Source organism: Schistocerca serialis, chromosome 6 (assembly GCF_023864345.2).
Source record: "Schistocerca serialis cubense isolate TAMUIC-IGC-003099 chromosome 6, iqSchSeri2.2, whole genome shotgun sequence".
NCBI classification, from domain to species: Eukaryota; Metazoa; Arthropoda; class Insecta; order Orthoptera; family Acrididae; genus Schistocerca; species Schistocerca serialis.
The window spans coordinates 107363806-107376071 of NC_064643.1; the positions used below are offsets into that span (position 1 = coordinate 107363806).

Here is a 12266-nt window from a genome sequence, read left to right on the forward strand (position 1 = left end):
GCAGTCTGTGGGTGCGCCATTCTGTACGTCGTCTTTCTGCTGTAAGCGTGTGCTGTTCACAACGTGCAAGTTTGCTGTAGACAACATGGTTTATTCCTTAGAACAGGATTTTTCTGGTGTTGGAATTCCACCGCCTAGAACACAGTGTTGTTGCAACAAGACGAAGTTTTCAACGGAGGTTTAATGTAACCAAAGGACCAAAAAGCGATACAATAAAGGATCTGTTTGAAAAATTTCAACGGACTGGGAACGTGACGGATGAACGTGCTGGAAAAGTAGGGCGACCGCGTATGGCAACCACAGAGGGCAACGCGCAGCTAGTGCAGCAGGTGATCCAACAGCGGCCTCGGGTTTCCGTTCGCCGTGTTGCAGCTGTGGTCCAAATGACGCCAACGTCCACGTATCGTCTCATGCGCCAGAGTTTACACCTCTATCCATACAAAATTCAAACGCGGCAACCCCTCAGCGCCGCTACCATTGCTGCATGAGAGACATTCGCTAACGATGTAGTGCACAGGATTGATGACGGCGATATGCATGTGGGCAGCATTTGGTTTACTGACGAAGCTTATTTTTACCTGGACGGCTTCGTCAATAAACAGAACTGGCGCATATGGAGAACCGAAAAGCTCCATGTTACAGTCCCATCGTCCCTGCATCCTCAAAAAGTACTGGTCTGGGCCGCCATTTCTTCCAAAGGAATCATTGGCCCATTTTTCAGATCCGAAACGATTACTGCATCACGCTATCTGGACATTCTTCGTGAATTTGTGGCGGTACAAACTGCCTTAGACGACACTGCGAACACCTCGTGGTGTATGCAAGATGGTGCCCGGCCACATCGCACGGCCGACGTCTTTAATTTCCTGAATGAATATTTCTATGATCGTGTGATTGCTTTGGGCTATCCGAAACATACAGGAGGCGGCGTGGATTGGCCTCCCTATTCGCCAGACATGAACCCCTGTGACTTCTTTCTGTGGGGACACTTGAAAGACCAGGTGTACCGCCAGAATCCAGAAACAATTGAACAGCTGAAGCAGTACATCTCATCTGCATGTGAAGCCATTCCGCCAGACACGTTGTCAAAGGTTTCGGGTAATTTCATTCAGAGACTACGCCATATTATTGCTACGCATGATGGATATGTGGAAAATATCGTACTATAGAGTTTCCCAGACCGCAGCGCCATCTGTTGTTGAAAATTGTAACTACTGTAATTTCGAAAGTTTGTCTGCCTGAAAATGTACTGTTGTCCCAAGCATATTGCAACAAACGGTGTATTTCTATCGCTGCTCGTTTAGTTTTTATTGCCGTTTCAAATATACCGGTCATTTTTGAAACACCCTGTACTTTCAATATGTGATAAAGAACGCTACCTTGGGATTCTGTACTCGGCCGTATTCCCACAATTGACAGGTGAATCACGACAGATCGATTCTGATTAGGTTTGGCTTCTCAAACAGTGGAAGGGATAAACTGGTTTCACATTCGTCTCCAATCTGAAACTGTGTCCCTTGACCAATATCATTGGCACTGATTGAATGTTAACTCGAACCTTCGTTCTCCGATAATTTCTGGTGCTCATGACAACAAGCAGTCTTTCCTGCCATCCCGTAGAAGAACACACCATTCTAGGACATAGTTTTGGTTTGAATTTACCGGTGGCTTGTATTATTTCTAATCGCTTCTCTAGATAAATCTAACAGACACGCATTCGAATAAAACTACTCTGGGTATACTGTGAAAGGTCTCGTATCACATCACTTTACCAACTTCATCAAAACTAGACTTATCAGACGTGACTTTTCTGGTCATGAGGTGATTCCTCTTTTCTGTAATATAAATACATCCATTTTTTTATCGGTGACTTTAAGTCCGTCCTGAATTCAAAGGACCAGACTCCCACGTCAGACTTCTTTGAAGAGGTTTCGAACCTCGCAGATAAATCTAGAACTAGTTGACAAACGGAACAAACTGCATCTGGGGCTTAGCAACTAGCAGCCTAGATAGGGTGTATGTTCGGATCAGCCACGTTCTCAAAGGGATAAACAGAAAAATTTGGCCACTACCTTTTCATGAACGTGCAACTTCCTGTTTGTTTCAACCATCATTCGCAGAAGGTCCGCAGGGGCACGGGCCAACGGAAATTAAAGAGAAGTTTTTAGAAATAGTATTTTATGCGATGGGGCTAAGCCTATAAAAGAATACATATAAATTTTAGAGTATCGGTGGCTGGTAGACACGGATGGCCGAAACGAAACTCACACAACTTTTTAAAAAATGGCGTAAGGGGTGGCGTCATGTGAGAAAAGTACCAAACGATTCTACGTTCGAGTGCTAAACTTAAGGACGAAAGTAAATTACTCATGCTGTGTCACTGCCAGATAGGATAACTGGATGGAATGTGAACCACACATAGAAAGAACGCTACAATATAGTACAGAAAGTGCTATCAGTCATCCTGGGTGCTTTCCATTTGACTTTTTTGTACGCTCATCGTGAGCGTTTTCCATCGCCTGACACCTATGTGGCATGTTCAGAATAAGCTTATGTAGACAACCCTGTGGTACCCGTTCCCATTCTTCAATTAGTTCTTCGAGAGTGTGTGATGCAACAGGACGACTATGAACACGCCTGTCATGCATGCACGACACATGCTATATGGAGTTTACTTCGGGATTCACCACTGGCCATTCCATTACTCTACTGTCCAGGGTTCGCAAGACATCCTTTGTGCCGTGTGCCACTATGGAGCTTGGCATTATCGTACGTGAGGATGAATTCAGGCCACTACCGTCTTGAGCAGTCATCACATGGTCCAACAGGATCCGTTCGATGTACTGCTTGGCGGTAAGGCGACTGATGTGTTGGCAAATGTCCCAACACCTTGTAGATTGAGGAAGCCGAAATGCACGCTATCTAACGCAGACGGGCGTGAATTCTGGAACAGGATAAGTATTGAATGCTAATAAGAAAAGTATGCAGCTCCACGAATACTTAACTTTTATTCTATCCTTGTTGAATACAGCATTCTTGATGAGACGTTTCATACGATAACTATCAAACTACACTCCTGGAAATGGAAAAAAGAACACATTGACACCGGTGTGTCAGACCCACCATACTTGCTCCGGACACTGCGAGAGGGCTGTACAAGCAATGATCACACGCACGGCACAGCGGACACACCAGGAACCGCGGTGTTGGCCGTCGAATGGCGCTAGCTGCGCAGCATTTGTGCACCGCCGCCGTCAGTGTCAGCCAGTTTTCGTGGCATACGGAGCTCCATCGCAGTCTTTAACACTGGTAGCAGGCCGCGACAGCGTGGACGTGAACCGTATGTGCAGTTGACGGACTTTGAGCGAGGGCGTACAGTGGGCATGCGGGAGGCCGGGTGGACGTACCGCCGAATTGCTCAACACGTGGGGCGTGAGGTCTCCACAGTACATCGATGTTGTCGCCGGTGGTCGGCGGAAGGTGCACATGCCCGTCGACCTGGGACCGGACCGCAGCGACGCACGGATGCACGCCAAGACCGTAGGATCCTACGCAGTGCCGTAGGGGACCGCACCGCCACTTCCCAGCAAATTAGGGACACTGTTGCTCCTGGGGTATCGGCGAGGACCATTCGCAACCGTCTCCATGAAGCTGGGCTACGGTCCCGCACACCGTTAGGCCGTCTTCCGCTCACGCCACAACATCGTGCAGCCCGCCTCCAGTGGTGTCGCGACAGGTGTGAATGGAGGGACGAATGGAGACGTGTCGTCTTCAGCGATGAGAGTCGCTTCTGCCTTGGTGCCAATGATGGTCGTATGCGTGTTTGGTGCCGTGCAGGTGAGCGCCACAATCAGGACTGCATACGACCGAGGCACACAGGGCCAACACCCGGCATCATGGTGTGGGGAGCGATCTCCTACACTGGCCGTACACCACTGGTGATCGTCGAGGGGACACTGAATAGTGCACGGTACATCCAAACCGTCATCGAACCCATCGTTCTACCATTCCTAGACCGGCAAGGGAACTTGCTGTTCCAACAGGACAATGCACGTCCGCATGTATCCCGTGCCACCCAACGTGCTCTAGAAGGTGTAAGTCAACTACCCTGGCCAGCAAGATCTCCGGATCTGTCCCCCATTGAGCATGTTTGGGACTGGATGAAGCGTCGTCTCACGCGGTCTGCACGTCCAGCACGAACGCTGGTCCAACTGAGGCGCCAGGTGGAAATGGCATGGCAAGCCGTTCCACAGGACTACATCCAGCATCTCTACGATCGTCTCCATGGGAGAATAGCAGCCTGCATTGCTGCGAAAGGTGGATATACACTGTACTAGTGCCGACATTGTGCATGCTCTGTTGCCTGTGTCTATGTGCCTGTGGTTCTGTCAGTGTGATCATGTGATGTATCTGACCCCAGGAATGTGTCAATAAAGTTTCCCCTTCCTGGGACAATGAATTCACGGTGTTCTTATTTCAATTTCCAGGAGTGTATGTGAGGCTAATGGCGCCTTGCTAGGTCGTAGCCATGGACTTAGCTGAAGGCTATTCTAACTGTCTCTCGGCAAATGAGAGAAAGGCTCGTCAGTGTAGTCGCTAGCAAAGTCGTCGTACAACTGGGGCGAGTGCTAGTCCGTATCTCGAGACCTGCCTTGTGGTGGCGCTCGGTCTGCGATCACACAGTGGCGACACGCGGGTCCGACATGTACTAAATGGACCGCAGCCGATTTAAGCTACCACCTAGCAAGTGTGGTGTCTGGCGGTGACACCACAGCGACCATGGACGACGAACGACGACGAATGTATCTGTCAGGACAGTGTCGCGAGATTTGGCGTTAATGAGCCATGGCAGGCGTCTCCCGGGCTTGTAACCATATCGACTGCACTCTAGGTGACTGTAAAACCGTGGTCTGGTCAGATAAGTCCCGATTTCATTTGGTAAGGGCTGATGATAGGGTTCATGGATGGCGCAGACCCCACGAAGGCGTGGTCCCGATTTGTCAACAAGGCACTGTGCAAGCTGGTGGTGGCTACACGATGTTGCCAGCTATATTTACATGGAAGATCCAACTGAACTGATACTTGACTGGACATGGTTATGTCCGGCTGCTTGGAGACTATTTGCAGCTATTCATGGCCCAGTCACATTGCTCACTATAATCCATAAAAACTCTACGTTTTGGGAACGAAGTTTCATCTCACAAATACTACTTAAAAAGTTAACTTATATCCCAGATAATTACTTTAGTATCTCCACCAGCGGACATCTAGATGAGTGCAGATGTACTGGCGTCGCCATCGCAGAACGCTTTCACGAACGGCGCGCGCGGAGTGTTGCATGGGCAGGGCAACAGACGCAGGCGATTGACCTGCTGGGGGCAACCGGTGTGGGCTGACAGCTCTTACGCTGATGTCAACATACTCGATCCCGGCTCTCGCTTCGCGCCGTGCTTTGGGCTCCACGTCAGAGCTGTTCAGTCGTTCGGCATAGTCGTGTTATTTTTTCTCTCCGTGCCCGTTTCTACGGTGTTCGAACTTCCTACTTCGCCATAGCAGTCGAGCCACCATCGTCATGTGCGGGTACATTTGTGCCGACAGTGGCTGTTTCGCGACGTTCTAACGACTGTGCATATGCAAAAACTGCAAAACTTCCTCTTGTACCTTTGTCCCGCATCGCGGCAGGGTCGGCCTGCTTATTAAGGGATGTGGCATGGTTAATTTAAGGGTTGTCTGGATGCCCTTTCTGTCGTCAGCACGCCGGCCGGACTGGTCGAGCTGTTCTAGACGCTACAGTCTGGAACCGCGCGACCGCTACGGTCGCAGGTTCGAATCCTTCCTCGGGTATGGATGTGTGTGATGTCCTTAGGTTAGTTAGGTTTAGGTAGTTCTGAGTTCTAGGGGACTGATGACTTCAGAAGTTAAGTCCCATAGTGCTCAGAGCCATTTGAACCATTTTTTGTCGTCACCACGCTATCCCCAGTCCCTCCCCCAAGGCGGAGCGTGTGTACCGAACTGCCTGCGTGTGGTGTTAGTCATGTGAAAGTGAGCGAATCGCGTAGCTGAGTCGGGACTTGGTTACCAGCCCGGTATTCACCAAGTGCGATGTGAAAAACTCCCTAAAACCCCCATCCATGCAGGGCGGCACACTGAACCTCGTCGTTAACCCTACCAGGTGGACGGGGTCGACACACCTCCACGGCCCTTAAGCGGCGCTTTAACACGCTCGACTATCCGGATGGTCTTTAGCAAAGAGGATTTCTTATCTCAAAGAGCAACTATACTTCGCAATGTACTTACGTTGAGACAACAAAAGATCTATCTTTAGCCAAATAAGGCACCTTCATATCAATTTATACCACAAACCGTTACCTCACAGGACACTTGTCCGAGTTGTTCTTATGGTGCTCTGATACCACCCACTTTCCGACGTTAACGTTGGAACTGCTCCGCTGTCTCGACGTCTTCAGCAGCGCCCAGCATTCCGTAGCTTCCTTATTTTTTCTGTTCTGCAACACATTATACTAGATATTGCTTGGTTGGAATAAAAGGAATTACAGATAGGCTGCCAGATCGTCTCGCCCTAATGGTGGAATGGAGGTTACAGTAAAAAAAAAAAAACGCGAGGTACCCTCAGAAATCTAGGAAATACACTCCTGGAAATTGAAATAAGAACACCGTGAATTCATTGTCCCAGGAAGGGGAAACTTTATTGACACATTCCTGGGGTCAGATACATCACATGATCAAACTGACAGAACCACAGGCACATAGACACAGGCAACAGAGCATGCACAATGTCGGCACTAGTACAGTGTATATCCACTTTCGCAGCAATGCAGGCTGCTATTCTCCCATGGAGACGATCGTAGAGATGCTGGATGTAGTCCTGTGGAACGGCTTGCCATGCCATTTCCACCTGGCGCCTCAGTTGGACCAACGTTCGTGCTGGACGTGCAGACCGCGTGAGACGACGCTTCATCCAGTCCCAAACATGCTCAATGGGGGACAGATCCGGAGATCTTGCTGGCCAGGGTAGTTGACTTACACCTTCTAGAGCACGTTGGGTGGCACGGGATACATGCGGACGTGCATTGTCCTGTTGGAACAGCAAGTTCCCTTGCCGGTCTAGGAATGGTAGAACGATGGGTTCGATGACGGTTTGGATGTACCGTGCATTATTCAGTGTCCCCTCGACGATCACCAGTGGTGTACGGCCAGTGTAGGAGATCGCTCCCCACACCATGATGCCGGGTGTTGGCCCTGTGTGCCTCGGTCGTATGCAGTCCTGATTGTGGCGCTCACCTGCACGGCGCCAAACACGCATACGACCATCATTGGCACCAAGGCAGAAGCGACTCTCATCGCTGAAGACGACACGTCTCCATTCGTCCCTCCATTCACGCCTGTCGCGACACCACTGGAGGCGGACTGCACGATGTTGGGGCGTGAGCGGAAGACGGCCTAACGGTGTGCGGGACCGTAGCCCAGCTTCATGGAGACGGTTGCGAATGGTCCTCGCCGATACCCCAGGAGCAACAGTGTCCCTAATTTGCTGGGAAGTGGCGGTGCGGTCCCATACGGCACTGCGTAGGATCCTACGGTCTTGGCGTGCATCCGTGCGTCGCTGCGGTCCGGTCCCAGGTCGACGAGCACGTGCACCTTCCGCCGACCACTGGCGACAACATCGATGTACTGTGGAGACCTCACGCCCCACGTGTTGAGCAATTCGGCGGTACGTTCACCCGGCCTCTCGCATGCCCACTATACGCCCTCGCTCAAAGTCCGTCAACTGCACATACGGTTCACGTCCACGCTGTCGCGGCATGCTACCAGTGTTAAAGACTGCGATGGAGCTCCGTATGCCACGGCAAACTGGCTGACACTGACGGCGGCGGTGCACAAATGTTGCGCAGCTAGCGCCATTCGACGGCCAACACCACGGTTCCTGGTGTGTCCGCTGTGCCGTGCGTGTGATCATTGCTTGTACAGCCCTCTCGCAGTGTCCGGAGCAAGTATGGTGGGTCTGACACACCGGTGTCAATGTGTTCTTTTTTCCATTTCCAGGAGTGTATATTCAGCCATTTACGACTCTCATCATGGATCTGCAAATCATCATTACCTAACGATGGTTTACAAGTTTGCCATTCTGTTTATATTACCTGATTTCGCCACTCAAAAGCGTTAACAGTGTTCCATATTGTTGTTCTTCCTCAATCAGCTTCTTCTCTTTTGTGTACAAAAGACGTTCGTCTATATAAAGTGATAGTTAACTTCATCAAGAGTACTGGTTACAATCTGTAGGTTTTAATGGTGTACATAAATTATAAATATGTTTTGCTGATGAAGATATTTCAGAATTGGTGTGAATTGTAAGCCAAGATACTTTTAATTATTTTCCAATTCAATTCAATTTTTAAAACATTATGTACAAAACTGTAACAGTTAGGATTTTTATTCTTGTAAATATGCATTTCTGTATTTGTTTATTCAATTATGTGTACATTGTCACTGTGTGTTGCCGATGGCTAAACTGAGTACACTCAAAGGCCAATTAAAAAAAATAAAAAAATAAAAAATAAAAAATGATGAATACGTCACTACAGTCGTTGTTGCTTATCTTCCCACCGAGTTTTTGCATCCATAAGCCACTTTCAACATCCGCCAAGGTATTAGTGCGATAAATGGTACCTGCGACTTGAATTTGCGCAGCACGACCTCGTTACCGCATCGCCTGCCTAGTTATATGCGCCGTCATCGTCACCAAAACTGTTTCACTTGTCTTTCTATTGCGAAACGACTCGTTTTATTCTTACCAATGTAACACGAACAGAAGTAAATTTACCAGGTAGTTGAAGTGTCAGTAATATTTGTTCGCTCAAGAAGCTGCGCTGACACACGCGCATTACGACTACAGGCCACAGACGATGCGTCTGCCACACACCACCGACCTCTGCTTTGTTGCCCCTCGCGCTCAGAACATCCTGTACGAAGCTTTTGTGCAGGAGCGCCCCTCTGCTTGGCCGCTCCAAGTAGCTGATTGTGTCGCTTGCGCCTTAAACCGGTCCTGCGTCCTGTGAAGAAGCAGGAACGGAGCTAGTGAGAGCAACGCTTTGCAAAGTGCATACACCGGTGGACATCTGCACGTATAGTATTCTCTTTCTGAAACTCAGAAAAAAGAAAATTTCGTAACGACATTTTGTTTAGTGGTGTAAAGGTTCAATTTCTGTTTTCATAATAATGATAGACTAGTTACAGCTCTTCCCCTAAAACAGTCTAAAATGTAATTTGACATTAGTGCAGGAAACTCTCACTTTCCATACAAAGTGTGTCCCGTGTCTGTCCAACATCAGTACCTATTCTCCAAAACAATGAGTACAACAGATGTTAACGTTAACTGAGATCCACTGCGGTTCAAGTCTTTGAAGAAAGTAAATCGCAAAATTGGGGTGTACGTACTGCTATTTCTGTTAGTGACTGAGTACAGTTTACTCAAGAAGTAGTATTTAGAAGTAACAAGCAGTACATTAGTATTTAAATTATTTGCAGACCAATGATTATAGCTATTACTACATCCGGCAAGAGGAAGCCATTTATGCTTATTTTCTCCTGGGCAAAAGCTCAGGTGCTAAGATGTCGATGTGTGGCCGCAGAATGGGTAGTCTACACTGACTGTGTTATTCGTCGCTGCGACCACGCAGAAAATACCAGGTAATAAATTATGTGACTTGTTTGCAGGGAAGACTGTACGACGCAGAGAAAAAACAACCATCACACTGATATGCGTACATATTAAGGTACACACATATAAAAACATCTACACTTATAACCGTTACACCCTGTGTACATATTTGTCGACTCAACAGGAGTACCAAGCGGCTTGATTCTATAGGACTCACTGCAGCCGCTTTTCTTTATATTTGGAAGAAGAAACACAGGCCTTGTCGCATATGCAGGTAAGTTCAGTAATTTGGATACAAGGTTTTGAAAGATTTAAGAAAATTGTACAAATAGCTGCTCTCATGGAAACTGTAGTGAACATATTCTCAAATAACTCTTCCTCAAGTTATTCGCATTGGTGTACTCTGTGGTTACTGAAAAATATGCCAGACTGATGGTTCAAATGGCTCTGAGCACTATGGGACTCAACTGCTGAGGTCATAAGTCCCCTAGAACTTAGAACTACTTAAACCTAACTAACCTAAGGACAACACACACATCCATGCCCGAGGCAAGATTCGAACCTGCGACCGTAGCGGTCGCGCGGTTCCAGACTGTAGCGCCAGAACAGCTCGGCCACCAGCGGCCGGCTGCCAGACTGATCAACGTTCTGATATAACTCAAAAGAAGGTATAGTGTCTTCTGCGTACTCCAAGGGCAACGGCCTTACCGCAGTGGATACACCAGTTCCCGTCAGATCACCGAAGTTAAGCGCTGTCGGGCGTGGCCGGCACTTGGATGGGTGACCATCCAGGCCACCATGCGCTGTTGCCATTTTTCGGGGCGCACTGAGCCTCGTGATGCCAACTGAGGAGTTACTCGACAGAATAGTAGCGGCTCCGGTCGAAGAAAACCATCATAACGACCGGGAGTGCGGTGTGCTGACCACACGCCCCTCCTATCCGCATCCTCAGTGAGGATGACACGGCGGTCGGATGGTCCTGATGGACCACTTGTGGCCTGAAGACGGACTGCTTTGTGTACTCCAGAGGATAGTTCCTTAAGCTTTTGAGAACAACAAGACAACAGATGCAACAAGACGCACAACTATCTGCATTAGGTGCACTTCATTGAATGATTTTGTTTTGACAATCGCGTAAACACTTGCAATGTGCGGCAAGACCTGACAGCTTCTCGTAGGTTTCTTAGAAAAGTTTTGGGCATGTACCGTATATGCCAGCATACTAAACTGCGTGATCCACCTTCGTGTTCACCCCTGATGAATGAAACTGAAGTATTGTTGGACCCACACTCTTTGATGTCTTTGTTCATACAGGACGACCGTCATCACGTGGGATCCAGATACAGTGTGACTGTTATAACCGCATTTTGCTCCCATTTGCGATGTAAGATACCAGTTTGGCATTCTGGAATTAAACCAGTCAAGCATCTATCGGCCGTGTTCAGTTTTAACAGCAGGAGAGGCTTGTATCAGTCTGCTGGATACCAAAGCACATGGAAATTAATAGAAATGAGCATGGCAACATTGCAGCTAAGGTGGTCTGCAGCGATGACAGTGTAAGACACTCTGTCATTTTCTTTCTGGACGTTATTTTGTTATTGAGTAACAATGCAGTTTAGCTTTGGCAGTTGCCAGTGGAGAGGGACAGTCAGCTGCAGCCGGTGAAGTCGACTGTTCAACAGCAGCATACCTCTTGCTAGTCACTCAGCGGGCGTCCCAACTAGCCACTGCCATTTACACATGACGTACGTGTCAGTGTATGCCTAATTTAATCCGAACGCATTTTAATGTTAATGAGGGGGCAGAAGGTAACTTAAGTGGGGATCTCTCTTCCAGCTTTGGGACGATAGCAAAATGAGTATGGTAAAACTTTTAAAATTTTGTGTATAGTCCAGACTTCAGCCTATGTTTTAAGGATGAGCGTGAGTTTAGGCTGAAAATTTTACTGTTTTGCAGAATGGCTGTTGCAGCCTTCGTTTGTTCTGTGACCACCCAGAAACGTAATTCTGTCTTCCGCGTGCTCTCTCATTTGTGTATGAGATCGTGGAAACTTTAATCTTTTTAAATGTTAACCACACTCTCTAGATACACCAGCGAGCGCCGCTGCCGCCGCCGCCGTCTTCGTCTTCGTCGTCGTCGTCATCGTCTTCGTCGTCGTCCAAATTCATAGTTTTTTCTTCATCTGGAAGGCGTTGTATCTACCGTTAAAAACTTTATATGGAGAGTATTGTGACATCTTAAGACCGGCAGAGATTCAGTTCCAAGAGTACAGTGGATGAGCTGACGTGGGCCGTGGATGTCCTCTGCAATCCCTCACTGGAAATTAAACCCATGCTTCTCGGTAATGGCTGTTGTTGAGTAACCAAACCAACTCCCATTTTAAAGAGAATTTGAAAATCATTAAGTTTAAATATGAAGTCTTACACGTGGCAACCGAGACAGCCGTACGGAATGTCTATAAGTTTGGTTCTTCCCTGTGTCTGCCTCAGTAGAGCCGTTGTAACGACAATTATACGTATAATAATTGTTTTTCTTTATGAATTTAGATAAATTAATAATAGCAATGTGTTAAATTTCTTTTTCGATT

General features: G+C 47.9%; 1 pseudogene; it reads left to right on the forward strand.

Moving 5' to 3' along the window:
* The first annotated feature begins 10373 nt into the window (after positions 1-10373).
* LOC126485269 (5S ribosomal RNA) lies at positions 10374-10491 on the forward strand (annotated as a pseudogene).
* Positions 10492-12266: the final 1775 nt, after the last annotated feature.